Source organism: Dendrobium catenatum, unplaced genomic scaffold (genome assembly GCF_001605985.2).
Source record: "Dendrobium catenatum unplaced genomic scaffold, ASM160598v2 fragScaff_scaffold_540, whole genome shotgun sequence".
NCBI classification, from domain to species: Eukaryota; Viridiplantae; Streptophyta; class Magnoliopsida; order Asparagales; family Orchidaceae; genus Dendrobium; species Dendrobium catenatum.
Genome location: NW_021319002.1, coordinates 31,971 through 57,474, shown reverse-complemented (window position 1 = coordinate 57,474; position 25,504 = coordinate 31,971). Strand labels below are relative to the sequence as shown.

Sequence of the window (25,504 nt, the reverse complement as noted above, 5' to 3'; positions counted from 1 at the left end):
CGCGCAACACACGGTGGAACACCAGTTTGGTGAGAGTAAGAATTGTTTAATCAAACTATTATTTATAATATAAATTTAAAACTTAATTATTTAAAATTAAATAAAATTAAATATTCAATTAATTATAATAAATTAATTAAAATTATAAATAATTAAAAAAAATATTAAATTTTTATAATAATTAATTATAATTTAGTAACTTTTTATATTGAATTTTAAAACACTTTAATAAATTATTCGAAGTTTTAGTAATTAATTTTATATTAATTGATTTAATAATTTCAAATTATTCGCGCGCAGGCGGAGGGGGGACGGGCGCAGGTTCGAATCACTGGAGCTCCCACAGCGGGTTCGCGTAGCGGGACAGAAGCGGGGTTCGCGCGCAGGTGGAGCGGGGTTCGCGTGCAGGCGGAGCGGCAACGGGAGCGGGGTTCGCACGCTGCTAACTTTGCCAAGCCTTTCAACATTTCATGTGATACCTCTTGGATAGGCATAAGTGGAGTACTCAATGATAAAAATAATTCAATTGCTTGTTTTTAACAAAAAATCAAATGATACCAAGCAATCTTATTCTATTTATGATAAGGAATTCCATGTCATCATCCAATCTCTTAAACACTATAGACAATGCATATTACATAATAATTTTTTCTATATATTAACCAACATGCCCTTAATTCTATCAACACCTTAAAAAAAAAAATTAATTGAAGGCATGCAAAATGGAATCATTTTGCCAAGAATATTTTTCATTTGGCAACACAAACCAGATACTAAGAACAAAGTTACTAATACCCTTTCATGACCTTCGGTTTAGGGTGTAGGTTCAACATCTGGACTAACCTTTTATGACCCGATTAGAAAAAGACACAAGAAGAGTATTTAGGGAGGAAGAAGAGGATTTTTCAGCCTCTTTGGGCCGTTTTCAACTGTCGACCCAGTTAAAAAAGTTGTCCATATCGAGGTATGTCACATTATGATTATCTTAATTTTCAAAAATATAAAATTTTACCAAATTTTTTGATTAAATTATATTTCTTTTAGCGAAAAATGCATATAACTTTGCACTAAAAAATCTTTTTCCCCATCACTTTTTATATGTTATAGAGATTACGATTATGAATGTTTTGAATATTTTATGAAAATTTTATACCAGTTATCTTGGAATCTATGTGATTTTAATAAAATAACAAATAATCATGGCACCAAAAAATAATGTAATATTACAAGAAATGTTTTAAAATAGCATTTTACATAATCTTTTGTAATTTGGTTATGTTCTGACATCGTAAAAATTTGATTAGTATAAATTTTTGTTGTCTAATGTTATAGAATATTATGAAATTCTGACATGTGTTAAATTTTGATTCAACTATTACAATGTAATGAAATATATACTTATGTGAAGAAATGTATACTTATATGATTAAAAAACATATACTCGAAGCTATAAGGAAACATAATTCTTTGAGATCATATCTGTGTTAGAGAATATTCTAGTGTTTTTAAGATATGTTCTGGTGGTTATAATATATATTTTGGTGCCTACGGGCATGTTCTGGTGCTATAAGCACAAAAGGGAGTCATAAGGCTTCAGAATCCTTTGAGATTCTTTCTAAGTTCAGGGAGTGCTATATGTACAACTCTATGATATGAATTACAATTTATTTATTTGCTCAATAATGTTATTTAAATAATTGAATAATGGTTATGCTCCCATTATATTTCTCAGTATAATGATTTATTAGATTTTATTTAATTGCTTTTAAATATGATGCAAAACTTAATAAAAAAATTTAGAAATTTAGATCGGATGGTGTGGCCTGATGAGCTGCTATAATTCATTTTGATTTTGCTTCTAATTTTTAGGATCTGTGAAAGTGAAGAATAATATTGATTAATAGTTCAGGATCAAATATGAGGTTATGGGTATTTCTTTATTTTAATTTTTGTATAATTATTACTAGTTTATTATTTAGTTACGTAACTTTTTCATATAGTCATGTATGGTAGTGTAGATACATTTTGATGAAATGAAATAAATCTTATAGATAAGTTTATTTTTAATATTTGAATGTGTTAGTAGTTTTGTAGTATGTAGTTTTATTTAAAATAAAATTAGAAGATAATATGAAACATTTGAAAATTAGATATTAGGATTTACCTGGCTCAACTCAACATAATTGGATCTATCCTGATCAGGTTGGGGTGTGACAAGCTTTTGTGGTATCAGAGTAATAGTTTTGGAATTGAATCCTAAAACAGATATATAGGAATTGATTTATAAGTCTAGTGGGATAGTTTAAAATCTGTCTGAGTGTTCATTATTTTTGTTTCATGTGCCTGTGTGTCCAGTTACATATTTTATGTCATTATGGATCCACCATACCTATATATGATAGAAGGACATAGTGTTAGTTAAGCAGCTACTAAATATAATACTGCCTTATAGTTAGTTTAGATACACTTTCGTAGTTTGCTACTTTGATAGCTATGATGACGGGTGAGGCACATAGCAATGTTCCTTATGTGAGATCTGAATATGTAAACAAACATCTATAGATACTTTGAGATTGAATCCTCCGAGATTTGAGGGTACTATTGAGCCCAAAGTAGTAGAGGACTGGTTAAAGAGGCTCGAAAAGAATTTGATGGTATGTAGTGTCCTTCTAAGAAGAATATACCATTAGTAGTCTTTCTAATAGATGATGAGGCAGAGCACTGTTGTATGGGTGAGTAGGAGGAGAAATTTTTGGGAAGATTAAATTCTCTGATTAGATGAGAGCAGTTCTCATATGTGTTTAGAGCCTGGTTTGTACCACCTTATGCACAACAGTAGATACAGGAGACTTTTCTGAGATGAATTCAACATAGTATGAAAGTTATACAATAAGAGGCAAAGTTTACTACTTTGGCTAGGTATACTCTATAATTAATTAGCACTCCCATGAAGAAGTGCTACAAATTTTTTTTGAGGACTTCAAGATTTTTAGTGACAACCACTAATACCATTTCACATTTTTTGTTTTCTTAACTTGTGGATAGAGATCATCTGATAGGGAATGATCTGATGGCCACTCCATAACTGTGAACTGCTATTAGGAATATGTTCAATGGTGAGACATCTAGCAATTAGTTTTACTGGAAGAAGAGTAAATTTATACTTGGAGATTTCAAGAGAGGTGGACAGTTAGTATCTAAAAGAACCTTTAATAGTGACATCATAGCCAATTTTGTTTTGAATAGTGGGGCACCTATATGCCAAAGTTATGGTATATGTCATTTTGGTCAGCGTTATATGATGAGTAGATAGTGCTTTAGATGCAGTCAGGAAGGCCACCAGATAGTGAGTGTCTACAGGCAGGATTTAACTAACATTTTGAGCCCAGATCTGAGAGTTCAATTAGATTAGTAGGGAGACCAATGATAGTTTTGATTTGTACCTTTATTGAGAGTTTTACTGGTAGAGGTAGTGGCTATAATTTAGTTGCAGGTAGGCCATCTAGTAGTGGTTAGAGAGAGTCTGATATTATTATTATTACAACTACAGTTCAGTTATGTGTGTATAGTTTGACTCAGTAGGAGACTCGAGATGCCTCAGATATTGTGATAGATACAATTTATATTTATGAGCATCCATGTCGTATTTTATTCAAATCTAGAACTAACCATTCATTTATTTTTGAGCATTTCTTTGATTTACTACAATTGCATTTAGTTGTATTACTTGTTTCTCTTTCTATTACCATACCGATTAGAGATGGCATAATAGACAGTAAATCTTATTTTTATGATATTGAGATTTCTTATAAGAAGTGAAAATCTAGTTTTATTTTATTACATATTTGTCATATAATGTTATTTTCGATATGGACTGGTTAAGTTGGTATGAGACTCAGATTCATTACATAAATAAGTGTGTTACAATATTTTTGGGTAGTGATAGGTGTGCACTTCAAGGAGTTAAAGGTGTTTTGTCTTATTTGATTTATATTGTGGAAACATATAGATTATGGAAGAAAAGTTGCATGTTATTTCTTGTATCAGCCTGAGATATTAGTATATATTCTATTCTTCTTTAAAATGTCCTAATAGTACAGGAATTTATAGATTTATTTCCTAAGGATTTAGTTAGTTTGCCTCTAGATAGAGATAAAGTTCTATATTGATATATTTGTGGGTACAACCCCAATTTCTAAGGCTTCATGTAGGATAACACCTAATTAGCTTTAGGAGTTTGTTGATAGGGGATGTATTCATCCTAGTGTATATTTATGGAGAGTACCTAATCTATTTATGAAGAAAAAAGATGTTACAATGCGTATATGCATTGATTACAAGAAGTTAAATAAAGTCGCTATCAAGAACAAGTATACTCTGGCACGGATTGACGATCTATTTGATTAGCTTGTTAGATCTTATATATTCTCAAAGATTAATTCATGATCTGACTACTATCAGGTGAAGGTGAGAAAAATTGATGTGATGAAGATATATAGTTTTCAGTACTCGGTACAGACATTATGAGTTCTTAGTTATGCCATTAGGGGGGACAAATACACCAGCCATCTTTATGGATCTGATGAATAGACTGTTCAAATATTTTTTGGATCAGTTTGTTATTATTTTATAGACAATGTTTTGGTATATTCTTTTTCTGTGGAAGATCATACAAGACATTTGACAATTATTTTGGAGGCTTTTAGGTAGCATGCATGAGCTATATACAAAACTCTCCAAATGTGAGTTCTAGCTGAAGAGTATTACTTTTCTAGGGCATGTGTTGAGTAATGCTGGTATCTCTATAGACCCCCAAAAAGTTTAGGCAGTCACTTAGTGGTTGCGGCTTACTATTGTGTTTGAGATATGTAGTTTTTTTTGTATGGTGTGCATTATCATAAGTTCGTGAAAGAATTTTCTCAAATTGGTATACCTCTGATGAGACTGACTCAGAAGTCAGTAGATTTTATTTGGTCACCTTAGTGTGAGGCCAATTTCAAAGATTAAATGATTATTTGACTTCTACTCCAATTTTGCCTCTTCTTTCAAGTATAAAAGGATTTCATGTATTCAATGATGCTTCACTAAGAGGTTTGGGATGTGTTATGATGTAGCATAATAGAGTGATAGCCTGTGCTTTTAAATAATGGAAGCCATATGATAGGAACTATTCAATGCATGATTTAAAGTTAGCTGCTATTGTATTTGCTTTCAAGATTTGGTTGTATTACTTATATGATGTCAGTTGTGAGATTTTTACTAATCATCAGAGTTTAAAGTATATATTAACTCAGAAAGATCTAAATATGAGGCAAAGGAGATAGCTTGAGTTAATCAAAGATTGTGATTTGACTATTTAGTATCAATTTAGCAAGGCTAATGTTATAGTAGATGTTTTAAGCAAGAAATCTTATGGAGTTTCATTTATTTAACTTACTTCTAATGAGTTTTTTATATAGGATATGGAAAGATTACAATTGGATCTAATTTCATCTACTAAGAGAGATTTAAATTTGTTGGCTTTGATTATTATTCATCCATCTTTACAAGAAAGGATTCAGGAAACTCGGAAGTTAGATACATAGTATCCGAAGTTGATTGATCAGATTAGATCTAGTAAGAAATATGAATTACTGTTTTTTTTTTTATTTTGGCATTATTTTTTCAAGGATATGTTATGGATTCCTATTTTGGGCGATCTAAAATAAAAGATTTTGAACAATGCGAACACTATTCAGTCTATACTACTCATCTAAGAATAGTAAAATATATATTAATTTGAAATATAATTTTTGGTGGCCTGGATTGAAGAAGGATATGATGTACATATTTTGTATTGAAGTGTGAAACATGTTAGTTAGTGAAGGCAAAGCATCAACTATCCTTAGGTTTTCTATAATCGTTAATCATTCCAAAGTGGGAATGGGAAGCTGTGACTATAAATTTTGCTATGGGTTTTCCTATGTTGAGATAGGGGCATGATGCTATTTGGGTCATAGTTGATTAACTGACGAAATCTGCACATTTCATTCCTATTAGACAGACTGATTCACTGAATAGATTGGCACAGGTATATATGTGTGAGATTATTTGATTATATGGGATACTGAGAGTTATAGTTTCTGGTAGGGATGAAAGGTTTATCTTAAGCTTATGGAGAGTTTTTCATTAAGGATTAGGAATAAAACTACATTTTAATACAGCTTTTTATCCTCATATTGATGGGCAATCTAAGAGGACTATACAAGTTTTAGAAAATCTTCTGATACTATGAATTTGAGATTTTGGTGGCAGTTGGGACGAATAGATTCCTCTGATTGAGTTTGCTTACAACAACAGTTTTCAATCAAGTATATATATATATGACTCCATACAAAGCTTTGTATAGTAGGAAGTGCCAGACTCCATTGACTTTGGCAGAGGTGGGTTGTGGACCTCCGAGAGGGATCCGCTACAGAGGGCAGACAGTATACAACTACACCACCCTGAGGGATAAAATAGATCACAGGCCTTCGTGCTCTTTACAAGCGGACCAATAGAAGGGCAGATTAGATTGCACATATGATTAGCCATTGAGGATACCATTTCTCGCTAGCTCACCCTGATGGGTAGTAATATATGCTATCTGATTGTAACAACAGATTTCCCCCACCTGATTGTAACAACAGATTTCTCCCATCCGATACATTAACTTGAGTGGGATTTATTTGATGGTGGAGTTTCGTTTTCCACGGGCGCAAGCCCCCGTAGTTAATTTACATATCAAGCCTAGGGCTTAAGAAAATTATTGATTAAGGATCTGACATTATTCTTTCCAGATAAGTGATTAACACATAGGGGAGACTAAGAAATCTTACTCAAAGGGAAAGAAAGGGTTCAAAAGGGCTTAGTCAACATACAAGACTCATATCCACACTCGAAGGAATTAAGACACTAAGAAGAAAGTGGAGGAAAGAGAAGCAACACACTCGAAGCATGCAGAGGGAAAGGATGGATGTGTTGGCATTTGTGTGACAAGGATAAGTAGAATTTATAGTCCCTAAAGAATAGGGAGCTTACCCACCGATGAGGCATACTACTAGACACCGAATGTAGTAGCCTTTAATCCTAAATATAAGATAGGTTTAGTGTTCTACCCAACACTAACACCCGTGTCCTAACTAATACAATCTGGGTTATATCTTGCCTGAAAAGGAAACTCAGCTAATCACCTAGGCGCGTAAAATCCATGTTATCTGGTCATTATGAAAGATAAGTAGGTAGATTAGTTTTTTGGAAGTAAAGCCGATGTCTAGAGAGTTTTCTAATTGGCCTTGGAGTTATGTAAGGTGAATGCTCCTAGAGCTAATGCAATTAAAGTTTTTATTTAGTTGGTTTCTAATGCAATGAGTGCTAGTTGAAAGACTTCAAATCATGAATGCTTGAGATTTTAAAAAGGCTTATATAAAATAATTTTTTAGAAAAGATTGGGCTTCCCCAGGTCTGGCATCTCATCCTTATAGGCCAGATTATTTGGACTTAACCCGCGGCAAGAAAGTGTCTTATTAGAAGGAGAGAGAAAAATACAATAATATTTTTTTTTTAGAAAAATACAATAATATGCATGCGATCCCGAACAATTTTGGCTATTTCCTAGATTTTTAGATTTATAAATTATTTAATTTTTAAAATTTTAAATATTAATTATGAGTAGAAAATGTTTTTTCATCATAAAGAGCCTAACTAAAATAGGTCAAGCACATGCAAGAAAAAAACCTAAAAAAAATATGTAATTTCTACTACATAATTAATATAAATACATCAATATAAATCTATAGAAAGTAAAGTAAGAAAATCCACGACAAGTGCCGTATAAGTACAACCAGAGTATAAAAAAGTAGTAGTGGCCAGGCCCCATCAATAATATCTTGAATTCTAATTCTAGTGAATGACGTAAGTGTTAAAAGCCAGGCATTTCATTTTAAAGACTTCGTCTTCAGGTGGATCATTCTTCTCCGGATCACCTCCCTTTGGATCATTTCCTTTGAACTCTATATAGTTCGTCCTCCAAAAAGGTACCCAAATGACAAAAAAATTTCCTATAAATGTACTTTCTTTTTCTCTTTTGGTACCTAGTGTTTGAAATATTATGATTTTAAAGACTTTTACAACTTGATATAAAACAAATTACATTATATTTGAAAAAATAAAATCTAAACTCTCTTACATGGTTATCATAATAAAAATCACAAGCAATAATATCCCAAGTAGTTAATATTTATGCATAAAAGGAAACATACTTCGTCATAATCTTTTTGATTTAGGGAGGGGGCATTAGTAATTTCTGGAGCAGCTGCAGGAAACAATGTTAGTTTTAAAGCTTAATGATTATTGCCCCCTATGTTAGCGCTGTATGAGTATGGCCACCTGCATAAGATGACATTAGTATCAAAGTGCCCCTAGCCCATGAGAAATCTATCACACAAACCATATTACAGAGAGAAAGCATAATAATAAAATAAATATCAAAATAATCATCACAATGCACTAAAAACAACCAATACATGTGTCACATGCAAGAGTATCACATCGCAAAAAAAAGGAAAAGTAAAATATCATCCCTAATCCTAGAGCTTGAAGTGGTGCCCTAGAAAATAATTCTATATGTGTGTAGTATGCTTGTGTATCTTTGGATAGTTCTTATGTTGGGTAATTAGTTCAAGTTGCTTCGAGTTCGAGTTTGTTGAAAGCCAAAAGGGAAAATTTGATTAAAGTTTAAATATTAATGAATTGGAATCCATTTTTAATTATTTAGTTTGTGAATTAGTTTTAACACTTAAGTTAGTAATCTTTAACGTTTAAGTTTCCTTAGCAAATTTTTGAAGGTCTGGGGCTCTCCTATACGTTAAGTAAATGGGGGTCTAAAAGTTCACTATTGGAAACAGACTAGATTTGAGGGTTCTAGTATTTTAATTAAATATTAAGTCTTAAGGGGAGTAGTTAGATTATGAGTTTACTGGATTTAGAGTTTTCTAGGCAACGTTATAAATTTTAGAAGTTTTGGATCCTAGTTAGTGAACTATGATTGACCGAAGAGTTGACTTTTTGCTTTAAGTTGGTTTCTAGAAGTCTAATACTTTTTTACAAAATACTAGAATTTAATTAGAGTTTAATGCCATTTAGTTTGCCCAATTTGGAATTTTTTATAATTAGTTATGAATTTTTGAAGTTCAGACAATTAAATGAATTATTAAAATTGTTTAATAAATGAGGGATTTTATGATTTTGATCTAAATCAGCTCCAAATTATTTGGAATCACCCCAAAGATCAGAAATAACCTAAAGAAGTGTTTTCAAGTGTTATGTAAAATTTTGGAATTTTTAATATTTCTTAATTATTTAATTTAGGCAAAAATGTGATTTTAATTAAAATTAAATTAAGATTCAGATTGAATTCCAATTAATATGCCTTAATTATTTGAGATTAAGCATTAAGTTTTAAAGAGTTTGAGATATTATGGAAATTTTTTGTGTTAAAATGGATTTATTTGAATTTTTTGAAGTCATTAGGGCCCAATTCACGTGTAAATTAGGGTTTGTTAATTAAGGGGTCAAAAGGGTCCTAAAAATTTCTAAAAAGTTCTGTGAGGTTTAGGATATCACTAAGTTTAAGTTTTTAAAATTTCATATCAATCAGAGATCTATCATAACTCCTAAAAATTTTCTAAGTTCACTAGAAGTGTCCTTAATTATTATCCTCAAGGTGTCGCCTCAAGGTGTCGTTGCGTTAATTGAGATTTAAATTGAGTTTTCGACTAAACCTTAAGTACCATGTAGGGAATGCAACAAATATAAACACACCAAATCCCAAGATCTAGAAGAGTTTAAGTTAAGTGCTCGTGCATCCTACATATGCAAAAGATAGTAAAATAAAGTGTGAATATGCTTATTGATGCGATTAATGGATGATTGGGGCTCAATCACCCACTAAATCCTCTCCCCCATAAATGGTGTTCACAAGCATGTCATATGTTCAAAAGTTTATCAAATGGATCCCCCAATACAAAGGAAATTTAATTATATATGTAATTTTAAAATATTTAAAATACTCAAAAATATATAAATTAAAAATAAATCAATTTATAGAAAAAAATAAATATTGAGGAGATACACTGGCCACCCAAGAGAGGATTCAAAATAATTTAAAAAATAATTTTTAATTTAAAAATAATAAATATAACAATTATTTAAATAACCTTTAAATAATCAAGTAATCAAATAATGGGAATATAATTAAGAAAAAATAGGTTTGAAAATATGAGATATTGCATGTAAAAATTTGATTTAAAATTAAATAATTATGAATTTTTAAAGTTTTAAGTATATTTTAAAAATAATTAATATTTAAAAATAATTAATATTTAAAAATAATTAATATTTAAAAATAATTAATATTTAAAAATAATTAATATTTAAAAAATTAATAAATTAAATTATGTTAAGTATTAAAGTTTATGGAATTTAAATTAAGCTCGATTTGAATATAAGCTCGCTAAAATCGGACACCGTTTGGTAACTCAAACGGTGTTATGAAACTTCCAACAGCGCTTCGGGTCCTTGATTTGGGCTTATTTGGGCTCGGATTGAGTCGAATTTGGTGTCGTTGGATTCGTATTTCCGAGACGCTCAGTTTGACTATAATTTTGTTGAAATCGAAGTTGAGATGGCCTCTGAATTAATTTTAGAAGTTTCTAACTCAATTCTGCAACGAGATTCGTGCCCGATCAAGATAAATTTTTGACGATGTATCAATATGTAATTTTAAAATAGTTTAAAATACATATAAAGTAAATAAATTTATGAGTTTAAAAATAACATAATTAAAAATAGTTTAATGTTCATATGAGTGAGGGATCCACTGGTCACCCAAATGAGGTTTCAAGATATTTTTTTAATTTGAAAATAATTAACATATTAATATTTAAATAGTTTTTAAATAGTTAAAATAATCAAACAATAGATAAATAATTTATAAAAATATTATTTTGATTAAAGAAAATAATTTTAAAATAAAATACATAATTTTCTCAGAAATTTAAGGTATTATATGCTAAAATCTGATTTGAAATGAATTAAATATAAGTTATCAATGTTTAAAGTACTTAAAGATAATTTTAAAATAATTTGAAATAATTACCATTTAAGAAAATAAAAAATTAGGTTAAAATAAATATAAAATATTTTGAAATCAAAATAAGTTAATAGGTAAATAATCTTTTTTATAGATTTGGAAAGTAATTATGTTTTAAATGTAATTAATTATTAATTAAATAGTTTAGAAAATAAACTATTTAACTAATTAAAAATTACTTAAAATAATAAATATGAACATAATTTTTAAATTAAAAATTTGAAAGTAATAATTTTTTTTTATTTTTGAAAATAAAATATATAAAGAAATATTTATTATTTTTATTTTAAAAGTAATTAATAACTATTAGTATTAACTAAGTATTTAAATATTAAGTAATTAAAACTATTTTAAATAATAATAAATATGACATAAAATAGATTTAATTTTTAAATTAATTTATTTTAAAATAATTATTAAAATATATAATCAGATTTTAAGAAAATGAATTTAATTTTAATAAAAATATATATTTTTAAAGATCAACTGCTCAAAATTAGTGCAATTCATACACGACGGATTATGTAACCCTAAAACGAAAAAGGGTTTGTTTTCGAGGATGGCTTAACTAATTTTGATGAAATTTTAAATGTAGATTAAGGACATGAATAGAAGTCATGGGGAGGTGTTTGGAAGCTTTGAAAAGTGCTTATTAGAAAGCTATATAGGTCTAAGTGTAGTTACCTAGATCTAAGATTTTGAGGAATTCTCACCATTATATCTTCTGGATTTTGAAATATAGACTGTCCACGATGGATCTTCCTCTTGATTTCTAGGTCTAATGATCCACGGATCGCCCGTAACAAGCCTTGGACGGATCTAGGCTTGTTCTCGCCCAAAGATCATCGCCGGTGAGGTCTCAAGGGTAGCTTTAGCTCGGGAAAGATGGAAAGAGATGGGGAGAACTCTCACACCAAAGGATTTCGGCTTAGAGAATTCTAGGGAGATAATCACTTTCAAGAGAGGCTCCAATTAACCCTAAAACATCTATTTAAAGGCTTAGAGTCATGATCAAGGGTGGGGATTAAATCTAAAGTCAATTAGGAGGGAAATATATGAGTTTAATCGTGGTTTTGAGTCAAAGGAACCTCATGAATGGTTTTGATGGATTAAAAGGGGTTTAAATTGACATAAATAGGTCAAATTGACCCAATAGGACTTGGGTAAACCTAGTCAATTGAGTCTAAGGTAGTAGGGGTTTGAGCAAGAGATAGGGTTTAGATTTAAATAAAGCTTGAATTGACCCACTGAACTCAGGGGAGGTGGTCTGGGGGCCTGGCTTGGTCAATTTGACCAGGTCAACCCTTTGACCCAAGCTACAGGGCAAAAGGAAGGTCAACATGGGTGAGAGACATCTAATTGAGTTAGCCTTAGTTGATGATGCTATTAAAATGATTCATTTGATCGGAGACATATTGAAGGTTGTATATGACAGGCAATGACAGTATTTTGATGTTAAGCATATGGCTGTGAAATTTTAGGTAGTAGATTATTTATATGTGAAGATCAAGCTCATAAAAGCCATTAACAGATTTGGCAAGGAAGGAAAATTGAGTCCAAGGTATGCTGAACCATTTGAAGTTGTTGAAAGGATTGAGAAAGATGCCTAAATGTTACAGTTGTCAGATCATATGTCAGAAATTTATAATGAATTCCATGTGTCACTTATAAGAAAATTGATATATAATTCTAGAAATAAGATATCAGCCAAAGACATCAAGGTATGTCAGAATCTGAGCTATAGGGAAGAAAATGATTCAAGCCTATGATGTTAAAAAGCTAAGGAGTAAATAGATTTCTATGCTTAAAGCTAAATAGAAGAATATGACTGAAAGAGAAGCTATTTGGAAAAAAAAAAGTCTAAGATGTGCTAATTGTATTCTAATTTGTTTTTGTGATCTAAGATCTAAGTTTTAAAATTATTAAACTATATAGGTTACATCCATAATTATTTCAAATAGGGATATAATATTTATTTTCTACTCTTAGCAAATATTATGAAAACTAATTTTGTGACAATTAAAATTTTCATCTTTGTTCCACCTCAAAAAAAAAGAGTAGATGAGAGATGTTTAGATGAAAGTTGTGAATAAATTTTTAGGCAACTTACTAAGATTTTAAGTAAGTAAGAATATTGACTTGGAACTTGCATCTACCAACTTCTAAGTTTACATATAACATCAGTACTTGTAAAATAACTCAAAATATATTTTTCATCATTTATTTTTAGATGCAGCTTCGCCATTGCATAAAATTTTCATTATATGCATGAATAAATAAAACAAAAAATCTAATTAAATAATAATAAATATTCAAGTACTATGTAGTCTATATGAATGGTTATTTAAACCCATTGTGTTATCAAATGTTCTTAGCACTTTCATGAGATTGATAACTAACATACTTAAGCCATTCATAAGAAATTTTTTGATAATTTACCTTACCGATATTTTGATTTATAATATGAATGAAAAATCATATTAATGATATCTTAGACTTGTGTTTGAAATTTTAAAGTTTGAAAACTTTTACATTAATATGAAAAAATATTTCTTCATTCATAGAGAAGTCATAATCCTAAGTATGATCGCTTCTACTAATTGACTCCAGCATAACCCTTTTAAAGTTAAGTCAATCATAATGTGACAAACACAAAAAACTTTTGCTAGTTTTCATGATCTAGCCAACTTTATAGGAAATTTATCAAGGATTTTGTCACCATCATGATCCTAATTATAAACATCCTTATAAAGAATAAGTTTATCCAAATAATCAATACATCTAAAATTTTTAATCAAATTAAAATCCTATTGACCTATTCACCTATCCTTAGGTTGTTGACTTTGCCAAGCCTTATAAAATTTCTTGTGATACCATTGGGATAGGCAATAGTGGAGTACTCAATACATATAATCATTCAATTACTTGATTTTAACAATAATCAAATGATATCAAGCAATGTTATTCCATTTATGATAAGGAATTTCATGTCATCATCCAATCTCTTAAACACTAGAGACACTACATATTACATAATTAATTTGTTTAATATATTAACCATCATGCCCTTAATTTTATCAACACCTAAAAAAGCTTTAATCGAAGGCATGCAAAATGGGTATAATTTTGCCAAGAATATTTTTCATTTGGCAACACAAAGCAAACACTAAGAACAAAGGTACAAATGCCCTTTCATGAATCACCTTACTCATCTTGTCTTTAGAGTTCAATACTCCAATTTTCATACCCCAATTTTCACCTTCTTTATCATTTTTACTCTTCATGGCAATCTTTATTTAAAAAAAAAAATTATATCTCTCACTCATCTCTTTAAGCTTTCCTTATAATTAAGCTTTATTTTAAGGGTATTACAGGATACTTCAAAAATAATTAAACAATTAAATTAGTAGAATAAATATTTTTTTGGCCCTCCCTAGAAATAGATTTGAATCCTTCATTGATCATTATCTTATTTACAAACTTGCCAAAAATAATTAAGCAAAAGGCTAGTAAGTATGCTACTCTCTCAACCCCCCTATTAATTATGGGAGGATCTATCTATAAATTTCATTTTAAAATTTGTCAAAATCCTCTCAAAAACATGATAGTATTTTTGTGATTGTTGATAGTTTCTTAAAACTAGTGCACTTCTTATCATGTTGAAAAACTAATAATACCTCCCACATAATCAAAAATTTCCTTAAAGAAATTATTAAACTATATAAGCTATCATCCATAATAGCTTCAAATAGGAATATAAGATTTATTTTATGCTCTTGAAAAATATTATGAAAACTATTTTTGACACAATTAAAATTTTCATCTTTGTTCCACCTACAAATAGATAAAATAGATGTTTAGAAACGAAACTTGCATCTACTAACTTGTAAGTTTACATTTAACATCAATATTTTTGAAATAACTCAAAATATATTTTCCATCCCACATTTTTATATATATAAATGAAACAAAAAATCTAAATAAAAAGAAATATTCAAGAACTATAAATAATAAATACTCTTCTAAAAAATATAATGAAAATGATCATATCTTAATTCAAATTTATTTTGAGTGTCATCTCACCAAAGATATTATAATCCATTCAAATTTTCTTAATAAACTTAGATCAAATACTTATCCCCTAGATTTTCATTTTAACATGTATATATATCATATTTTTAATATCAAGAATATACTACCTTATCAAATAAATATTAAACCTCAAAATTTCCAAGATAATCCATTGAAATTGATACAACACTAACACAAAAGCCAATGATAAGGGCACAAACTAAGTCTTTGTTTGGGACGAGTTTCTTATTACTTCTTAAAATAGTTTTTTAGTACAAAAATTAAAATTTTATACTATAAAGCTGCTTTAAGAAGCAGTAAGAAAACCGTCCCAAACGAAACCTAAGATATTGTATCAAGATTTGAGTTTTCATCATGTACAACTCTCTTAACAAGCCCATGGGCATATTAAAAGCTAAACCCCTTGTTGTCATTCTTCACTTTTCCCCCTTATTATCCCCCATTTTTTGGAGTTGCCACTAAATTCAGAATAACCATTTATTGTTATGAACATGAAGGGTCGCAACACAATATCTACATCAATATTCTAAGGGAATATTACATAATAATCATCACGAAAATAAGAAACTACAGAAAATATTTACAAAAAAAAGTCCAAAACTTAAAATAGGAATCTCATATTAATCTCATATTTTCCAGTAACAGACAACAGCTCCTTTGTTACTTCTGAGCAAAGAGAGATTTGCCTTCTGACAACTAAAAAGAGAGTAAGCAATATCATCAATCCCCTTCACTGTTGTCTATTTACATGAATATTTCATTGGACCTTGAAATGTACCATTTTTATGAGATTGAAAAGCCATACTTGTCAGGCTTCTGCTGCTGAAGCATCACTTGAATTGGGATTTTCATGGCTCCACAGAAGCCTTAGTTCTCCCCTTATCCAGCCAAGGATGATTATCAGGCCTGATTTAAAGCATTAAATAGAGGACAAGTTTGATTAAAAACAACATAAATACCGATAAACATTCAGGGGCTGTTTGATAGCATCATAGATTTGATTTAGGTAGGATTTCATAAATCCTCTAAATCCGGATTTCGGATATCCTGAGGGGCTTAAATCCTGAAAATTGTTTGATAACATTCATGATACATCCTCTTAAATCTCATGTGATTGTTTGACTATAGAGCAGGATTTACCGAGCGGATTCTTCCTCTAGCGTCATAGATTTCGTAAATCCGGCAAAATACAGGATTTCGAAAATCTGGGATTTAGAGCGAATTGGCGGAATTTTCCGTCTACAACGGATTTCGTTTTCCGTGAGATTTGGTTTTGCATTTTAGGCTGTTTGGCTGGATTTAGCTCAAATCAGCCTCAAATCCAGCCTAAACCCTGCTACCAAACAGCCCCTCAGCTAGAGAAATAGAGGGAGTAATTCAGTACCTAGGGTGCAAGGAACCAGGTAGAGTAGTGCAGGTTGGCCATGTCCATTCATAAAGTATAGTACAAGATATGTGAGAAACAAACCTGAAACAAGAAAAGCGTTCTCTAGTAAACAAGAACCGCTGAAAACCATACAGATAGCGGTGCAGTGGTGATGAGTGTGGCTAGTGATTAGCAATGAATAAATCTAAAAAATAGTGAATCTTTAGTCTGATACAAGTTGATAAGTGTGCTACAGGTGTTTAAAGTAAAATGGCTGATAACCTAAGCAGGAACTGTGGAGGATTGTTTTTTAATAGTTTGATTCTTGAGAAGACAAGAAATTGGTATGTTAAAAAAAACATGCGGAGTAAATAGAAGAGATCAAGAAGATAAGACAAATAAACACCTTGAAGGAAGGATAACTTATTCTGTGCCGACACCAGACGGTCCGGAGACCAACCAGAACGTGCCACATCACTCAGTACACAATGATATCGATCACCGGTGGCAAGCAAAAAAGTGATGTGGCGTGTTCTGATTGGTCTGCAAGCGCCGTCCGGTGTCCATACAAAATAAATTTTCCAAAGAAAGAGAGGCATAAGACAGAAAAAAAAAAAGCATGATAGAACATTTGAATAGACAATCAATCTCCACAGTAGATGCCAAGAAAAAAAAACAATCCCTTTCTTTATTCCGTCTTCAACAAATTGAATTATAAAGTTTGAGGCACTATTTATAGAAATCAAGTCTTATTGATAATAATAAATCTACTGCTAAACAAATGGCATTTGCAATGAAAATAATTAACTCAAAATAATAGAGACTATCAAATGGTACATTAAATAATACTAGAAATATGGAGACATGAATAAAGGAGGTAGGCTTACGTCGCATCAAAGTGTAAAAGAAATTAGTGGTGCGCAAGAAACATTCTGCCCGAAAGTAAAATTCTAACGAACCTCTCAATGCAAACTTACAAAAAAGCAAGATTTTCTTTAAAAGAAAATACTAAAGGGGTAGTAGGGTCAAAGGGATATGCAATAGGTATTGCCATATAACTTATCAGTGATTTCTTCATCCAAAGATATTTTAAAGGAAAAATGATAATGCATGGAGCTCCAAATATAAGTATGCAGTGTATATCAATTTTTTGTACGCAAAACAAAGTCCGATGTAGCACTAAAATATGTCAAACATAAGAAAATCATTCACGAAAAAAAAAATCTACATGTATAACACTTTGTCAAAAACTGTCTAACACTAACTCAATAGTTCCCCACTTCACCATTTTTTATTTTTTCACCTAAGCTAAAGACTTGAACAAAATCTTTGTTCTGTAATTAAGACATGGAAAAGAGTAATGATTTACTCCAATTATTTGATTTAGAAGGTTGGTAGAATTGCAAAAGAAAAGCTTTTCTTTAGTGAAAACAAAGAGTTATTTTTTAATATTGTGTCTAAATCATGTCTATGTCCAACCCCTATATTCTGTTAGAATAGTCATCCACACCACTAACCCGCCTAGTTTTAGACCCGGCTCCAGCATATCCTAGTGGACGATGAATCTTCATTTTATATTTATATAGGCTATTTATGTCTATGGATATAGTAATCTTTCTAGGGTTTGTTTGTAGGTTACAATACTTAAGCTAGCAACCATAAACTTTGCAAGGGGATGCCATGTAATAGGATGCTTAATGAATAATTGCAGAATATTGCGCTCTTCCAAACTCCTCACCTCTTTGAGGACAAACTCCTCCCTCCTTACGTCCCTCTACCCATCCTATCATAATAGATTACATGGATATTTCAAGTATTCTTGGCCGGTGCTGCAAGTGTCAAGTTGCCAAATTAAGCTGTTATGTGGGCTCCGAAAATTCGGCCCCGGCCTCCGCCCGCTGTTTGTTTTTTCTTCGGCGAGGGAGTTTTAACGGAATTAAGTTCCGAGGTAAATTTTGGAAGGCAGATGGGTTAAGACACTACCCAGAGATTTCACCCTCATTTTGCGAGGACTTTATAATATGAGTTCTGGTTTCCTATAGGCGCAAGCCCCTATAGTTAATTACCCCTCCCGATAACGAGAGAGAACTTTTGATTAAGGCTAGTAGTCAATCAAATATGTAGAGATACATATTATCTGGCATAGTAGCAGCATGAGTTTGAAATTGGAAAGTTTGGAAATTTGAAGGTTGGAAGATTGATATTTAAAATAGAAATTACACCATTTTGCACTTAAAACGGATGGTGGGGGAATGGATGATGGACCCAATCAAGATCCCATGGTTCCATCATCCCGGGCCATCGTGATCCCTGGTCTACATAGTCAGAGGACGTAGTCGACCCAACCTGACAGAAGGATCCTTGTCGGCAACCATGGGTTGCTTCGTCCAAGGGAACCTTGTAGACCTGGGGTGAATGTTTATCTAAGGGGACAAATTTAAATCCACCTTAGCTAACAGATGGCTTTGTGCCCTATCGTTCATATCCTATTGATTCATATCTCAAGGATTTGATTCCACTAAGGAATGTATTGGCCCTGAACATAACCGATATTTCGTGGTGCCATTTGGCGGCAAAACCACTCGGTTCAGAGGGCCCCGGGTCATAACCGTTTATCATGCGGTGCCATTTGGAGGCAAAATCGCCGGTTAGAGGACACGTACCACGTCCTTACTAGCATAAGATTATTTGAGAATGGATCCTAGTGATATTTTCAACTAGGCATTGAGCTCTATGTGAGCTTAAGTAAATTTTAATTTGTCTACCTCGACAAACTATTGCGAAGGGTGGATGGATTTTGCTTTAAATGTTTAATGGTTTTATTTCAATTTAAAAAATTTGGATTTGAAATATTGGGATTTTTGAGTTTTGGATTTTTGTGGGTATTTGGATGGAGCTCGGAAGACATTTGAAAGCATTTGTGAACCTCTCCGGTTGAGATCCGCATTCAACACGGCCATCATCGGGGTAAATATGGGGTCATTCATTGACTAAACCTTGTCGATCCTATTAACTTGCTGATAGGGGATCAAGTTTCGTAGGCTTTATGCCTTTGTTAGTGAATTCTCATTGTTATAGGCCTTGAAGGCCTAATATGATCGTATTAAAACAAATATACCGGTCGCCACCACATATATTTGTTTGATTGTTCGAACCCTGTCGACTCTTATTGATATGCATATAAGGATCGGGTTTGAACTTGAATTCACTTATCAACCCGCACAGCATCCCTAGACGTCACGTGTGTACTAATAACACGCTCACCAGGGCCCATGCGGTGTTTGAGGGCATTTTATAATTATTTGTTGAACCTTGTCGACTCCTATTTATTTGCTTAGGAGGATCGAGTTCGAACTTGATGACCCGCGCAACATCCCTAAACGTCACATGTATTCCTACAACATGCTCGTCGGGGCCCATGCGGGTGTTTGTAATTATACTTACCCCTTGTGTACCTATGTGTATACAAACTACGGTGCACGTGCGGGGTACTTCAAAATATTTGTAAATGTCTTCTGTCCTCTTGCACGAACATTGCGAATTCGGTGGCGTAACGTAACAGCTTCTAAATTGAATTGTTCGCTACTTTATACAGGTAGATTGTCGTGCTCTACTTGTTTGCTTTCTGTAGTTGGATCATAGTGCACTAACGAATCTCCTGCTTTGGGTCGTAGGAGCTTGCACTTGTTGAAGCTCTTTTGTATTTTGCTTGTCGTCATTCATAAGTTGACACTGTATACATGAAAGGTCCTCTATGTTTATTTGTAGATGCCCATATATTTATTATAGATCTTTGTCCCCTGTCACTACCTGCATTCAAGTTGATTGATGATCTACTATATTCATCTACATCTTCATTAGTAGCCCCTTTCGTAGGTTTGCAATACTAGTGAATCTTTCTTCACGGATTAACACCTTCATTGTGCATTCTAGATAGTCTCCACCTTCATTAACTATCCACTACGTGCATTATGGCTCATTGGTTATTTGATACATGTGCTTGCTATTTAACCTCATAGAGGGGTTGTTATATCTTCATGTATTGTTTGTAAATGTATCACTACATTCATAACTCATTCAATACTAGCATCCATTGGAGCTCTTGTATGATAACCACTGAGTTGAGGTGATGATTCCTACTGATTATTTCTTGGGACAAGTCATGTTTGATCTTATGAAAGATCTCATCGACTCCAATAGCCCCCATTTCATAACTTCACAATCTTCATGTTATTTGCAAACAAATCCCCACTTGCGAGTTCTTGGCCTTCAAAGGTAATTTACAGCAAGTGTAAGGATCTTGATACTATCCTCAATGTCTTTATTCTAATCCACACGACTCTTACAAGTCACGTATAACAGTCCAAAAATTTCATGACAGAGTTTATATTCAACTTATGCATGAATCCCTGGTTGAACATATGACATTGGTTTGAATGCATTTAAATGATCGACGAAGCCACTTGTTTGAAGATCTTTGCATTGTTTCTTATGCACATGTCACTACATTCTTCGTTTGCTCCTTATTGATGATTGCTTGCAAGTTTGTTTTGGAGCTTTGGTCATTACAAGTATCGTGTTCAAATTTAGGCATTATCCAACCTCTCTTACACTTGGACTTGGAAGCTTGTAGTTTCATTAATGACATTATTATACTTGAATGGTTAGAATTCTCTTCTCAAATATTTAGATTTTGATCACTTATTTGTTAAACCAAAGTCTAGTCTCAATTGTGTCCTTACTTGAATTCAAGTAGCAAGCTCAAGGTATATGTCCCCTGCTATCTTGTAGAGTTCTAATTCTTTTACATCTTATCCGAATTCAAGCTCAAGTATGGTTCAAATCCACAAGTCCAGTTCATGTTCAAGTACACTCTTCTGCAGTTCAAGTCAAATCTTTGCACAAGTTCAAATGTTCAAGTCATGCTTAACATGCAAATTAAGCCCATCTTGAGTTCAGGTTCATTTGTGTTCAAGTCTTAGTTCCTTGAGTCATATTCGAGTCAAGTTTGAATTTGTATTTGGTTTGAGTTCAACTCAAGTCTTCATTAAGTGCTTTATATTAATGCAAGTCCACATTTTGTTCGTTGTAGTTCATTTTTATTTTGTCGTTGGTTCAAATTCAAGTTCAATATGAATTCAAGTTTGGATCCATGTTCTTCGTGTTCGAATAAATCCAAATCAAGTCCAAGTACGTTCTTGCATTTACCCGAAATTTCGACAGCCTCTCGGCGTCTCTCCCATTTAGGGGCAAACTACGGGAAATTGGGCCTTCCCACCACGCTAAGAAAAACATGTATAGTAGGCATCCTTGGACGAGGACACCGCGGCCGTATATTTTTTTTATCCCCCACCATGCTAAGAAAAGCGTGTATGGGTCTTCGGTACCTATTGCAAAGGAAAAGCAGTTGTTTCCCAGCAAGCGTGTACTTATGGGTATCCCCACTTCGTTGTATGCATCACACCGGATTCCCATCCCACCAAGCTAAGAAAAGCATGTATTGGCGATTTTCTGGTGCGCTACGAACTCTGAAGAAGGGACTTTAGGTGATTACCCGCTTCGTCGAGAGCACCGTGACGAACTTCCTCCCACCACGCTAAGAAAAGCGTGTATAGGTGGTCGTTTAGTCGCGTTGCAAGGGTCGAAGGCGGGTTCTCGGAGTTTTAGGATTTAGAGGGATATACCTACATTCCGGCGATGTGGAGGGCACGTGGACCGAGGTAAGAGAAGAGTGAGCTTCTTTTTTTTAATTATAATTAAATGTAATGATTAATTATAATTAATTGTGACTAATATAGATTAATTAGAATTAACAATTGATTAGTATTTAATGATTAATTAAAATTAATGATAGTTAATTAAACATTAATAATAATCAATTTATAATAAATACTAATTAATTATAATTAATTATAATTAATTACAATTAATTGTAATTAGAGTTAGGATTGCTCGGATTTGGATAGAATTTATGCATTTGAGCAAAATTTAGGACACTTAGATCTCATAGAAATTTAAATGCCCTATTTCCCTTTCTCTGCTTAGTGGATCTACGTGATTTGGCCGAAGAAGCGCGCAAGGGATGGGGGGAGGTCGGACGGGTAAAAGAGGTGCCTGGGTTCAGTGAAGGAGATGGAATGGTAGATGTATGTGGCTGAGGAAGATTTAGAGGAGTTTGATCTTCAGAGAAAATCAGGAAGGATGTCGAAAGAGCTGAGGTGGTCGTAGCTTGCGAGAGAGAGAGAGAGAGAGAGAGAGAGAGAGAGAGAGAGAGAGAGAGAGATGGGGGAAGCAGAACAGAGTTTCGGCTCTGTGTGTGGAAGAACTGGCAAAGAGAAGCCTCTCCCTCTTTGTTTTATTGACACGAGTGGAGGCCAAAGGTTGAGGCTACGTACATGAATCGCAAGATTTGCGTGAAATTTTTTAGAAACGACGTAGAAGGCGCCAAATTCAGCAGGATTTGAGCAGGATTTCTGCAGAAATTATGGATCCGACGGGTTACAGCAGGTATGCATTTCGTTTCATGGCAAGATTTGAGCATCAAGTTCATATAGAGATCCCCAAAGGACAACAAATATGATTCCGTTTTTATAGTGGTTGAAAGGTTTTCTAAAAAAGGTTCAACATTTTCTCTGCACAATAATAGCTAATACGCCTCATATCCTTGCTTATTTTTAAGGAAATTGTCCTCTTGCATTAACTTTCAATAATAATTTGTGATAGAGATGCCTAATTTGCCGCCGGTCATTTCTAAAAATATTTATGCAAAATTTTTTAAGAGAGAGATTTCCACTACATCCTTGAACTATCTCACTAAATGAGATAGTAAACTGTAATTTAGGCAAATTGCTTAGACAATTTATTGCAGGTAATTTTGAAGCATGGGATCTTCTTCTACCAATTTTTGAATTTGACCATAGCTCTAATATTAATAGAACAATTGGTAAATCACCTTTTGAATTTGTTCATGATATGCTAAGTAGAAAACCTGTTGGACTAATATTTCGGTGAATAAAAAGTGAATATGAATTTGATACATCCGATCAAAGGGTAACTGTTTAGAGAATGCTTGACACCAAATGGAGAATAGAGAATTTAGGGGAGAAGAAAAAGAGGTAAGAATTTTTTGTTGTAGCATAGTTTTCAATTCTTTGTAAAGTTTCTAATTTAAATTACCCAAATGTTATTTAGGATTTTAACTGGTATATGAAGAGGGGAGGTTGCGAGGTAAAACTGTTATTTTGGGATAAATTAATTTTATTCTATTTATTGGAAAAAAGAATTGTATAAATTATAGAAATTAAGAAAGTGGATTGTGTAGGTGATTTACAAGCAAAAAAAGGTACGAGATGTCGGAATTGAAGAGGCAACTTGCCGTGGGAGTAAGACATGCAATTTTTAATGTAAAAAAAACAAATTCTTTAATTTCTAGGCATGTACAATTGCTATTGCGTAAAATGAAGGGTGAAGCATTAGGGTTACTTCCTTTTGTTGAGCATGTCTACATCCAAATATTCAGGTAAGAGCAACCACAAGTAAATTTTAATAATTCAAGTTTAAAGTAAAGTACCATATAATTATATAAATATTTTCTATTGACAACATGTTTGGAAAGAAAAGCAAAGAATGCTCGATCGCCTTCTTATTCTTCTTATACCAGTATTGTATTAAGTACGTCTTTTATATTCAGTCAAGAAGTATGTAATAACAAGTCAAATGATAAATCAGACATTTTGAAGTCTAATGAATATTATATTAGATGATGGTTGGCAATGAAATGTTCTAATACCTATGCATGCAGGTGGGGCAAAAGTGACCACAATGGAAGTATTAAGACCTCAATGTTTTTCAATGGAGATAATGTTGAGTTTTAGCTAAGCTTCATTGAACGTTATTATAAAGTCATAGAAGCAAATTTTATGTTATCTGATAGCCAGAACCTTAGATATCTAATTACGATATATATATATATATATATACACACACACACACACTCCTTCAAATAAAATGAAAGATGAACAGTAGCATAAGCAATAAATAAATGCAAAGTTTGATGTTTTAATCATTAAGGGACATGATATGAGTCTACCTATGATATTGTTGCAAACATGCTATTATTTCTAGTTCATATGAACATGTATATATTTTAAATTATTTTTAAAATAATTGATGAGTTTAATTCAATTATGAATACATTCATATTATTCATTATATTGTTTTATTGTATTTTTTATTAGAATTGTAAATCTTTATGAGCTTCATACCTCATCTGATTTTTATTCTGGCTATTGGATGAGGTGGATACCAAGTAGACTCAGGTCAATTCAAAACTGTGTTTTGTTGTATAGTTGTATGAGTTGAGTCCTAAGAAGAGGTATGTGAATTATTGTTATAAAAATATTTTGGATTATTAGTTGCTCTGTAATTATATACATATAAAAGGAATATTTTAAATGTTTCTATTTTATAGAATAAGGTGGTAAATTGTGATATGCATCTTTTGATGGTTATAAGCTTTAAGTGTTCAGAAATTTTGTTGTTGACCATCAGATAATGAACAACAACAAAAAAAAATGAGAAAAAGAAATCAAAACAAAAATCCACGTAATCCTGAAATCCCACAAGAAATCTCGCAAAATACCTGTAGCTCGGCGCCGTTCAATGTCTCGATCGGAAATCCTGCAGAGATCCCGTGAACCTACCTCTATCTCGCTCCTCTTTGCATCATTAAATAGGAGTCGAAGTGATACTTCTTCCATTCGCTCTTTCACGCTGCTTCCACACCACCAAAGCCACACCAGTCGCCCTAGCCGACTCCCTCTTCCATCTCCGACGCCTCCTCAGCCCCCATCCGATCTCTCAAGGGCGGAATCCCA

The 25,504-nt window shown here is 32.4% G+C and overlaps 1 long non-coding RNA gene across 2 annotated transcripts in view; it reads right to left on the bottom strand.

The window, feature by feature from the left end:
* Positions 1–15,776: 15,776 nt before the first annotated feature.
* Positions 15,777–25,504, bottom strand: part of LOC110092755 — a 28,319-nt gene continuing 18,591 nt past the window's right edge. For both annotated transcript variants that reach the window (XR_003700656.1, XR_002302620.2), the window contains 2 exons: positions 16,647–16,730; positions 15,777–16,168 (listed from right to left, as the gene is read on the bottom strand). This is a non-coding gene — a long non-coding RNA (uncharacterized LOC110092755). The remainder of the gene's footprint in view (positions 16,169–16,646; positions 16,731–25,504) is intronic.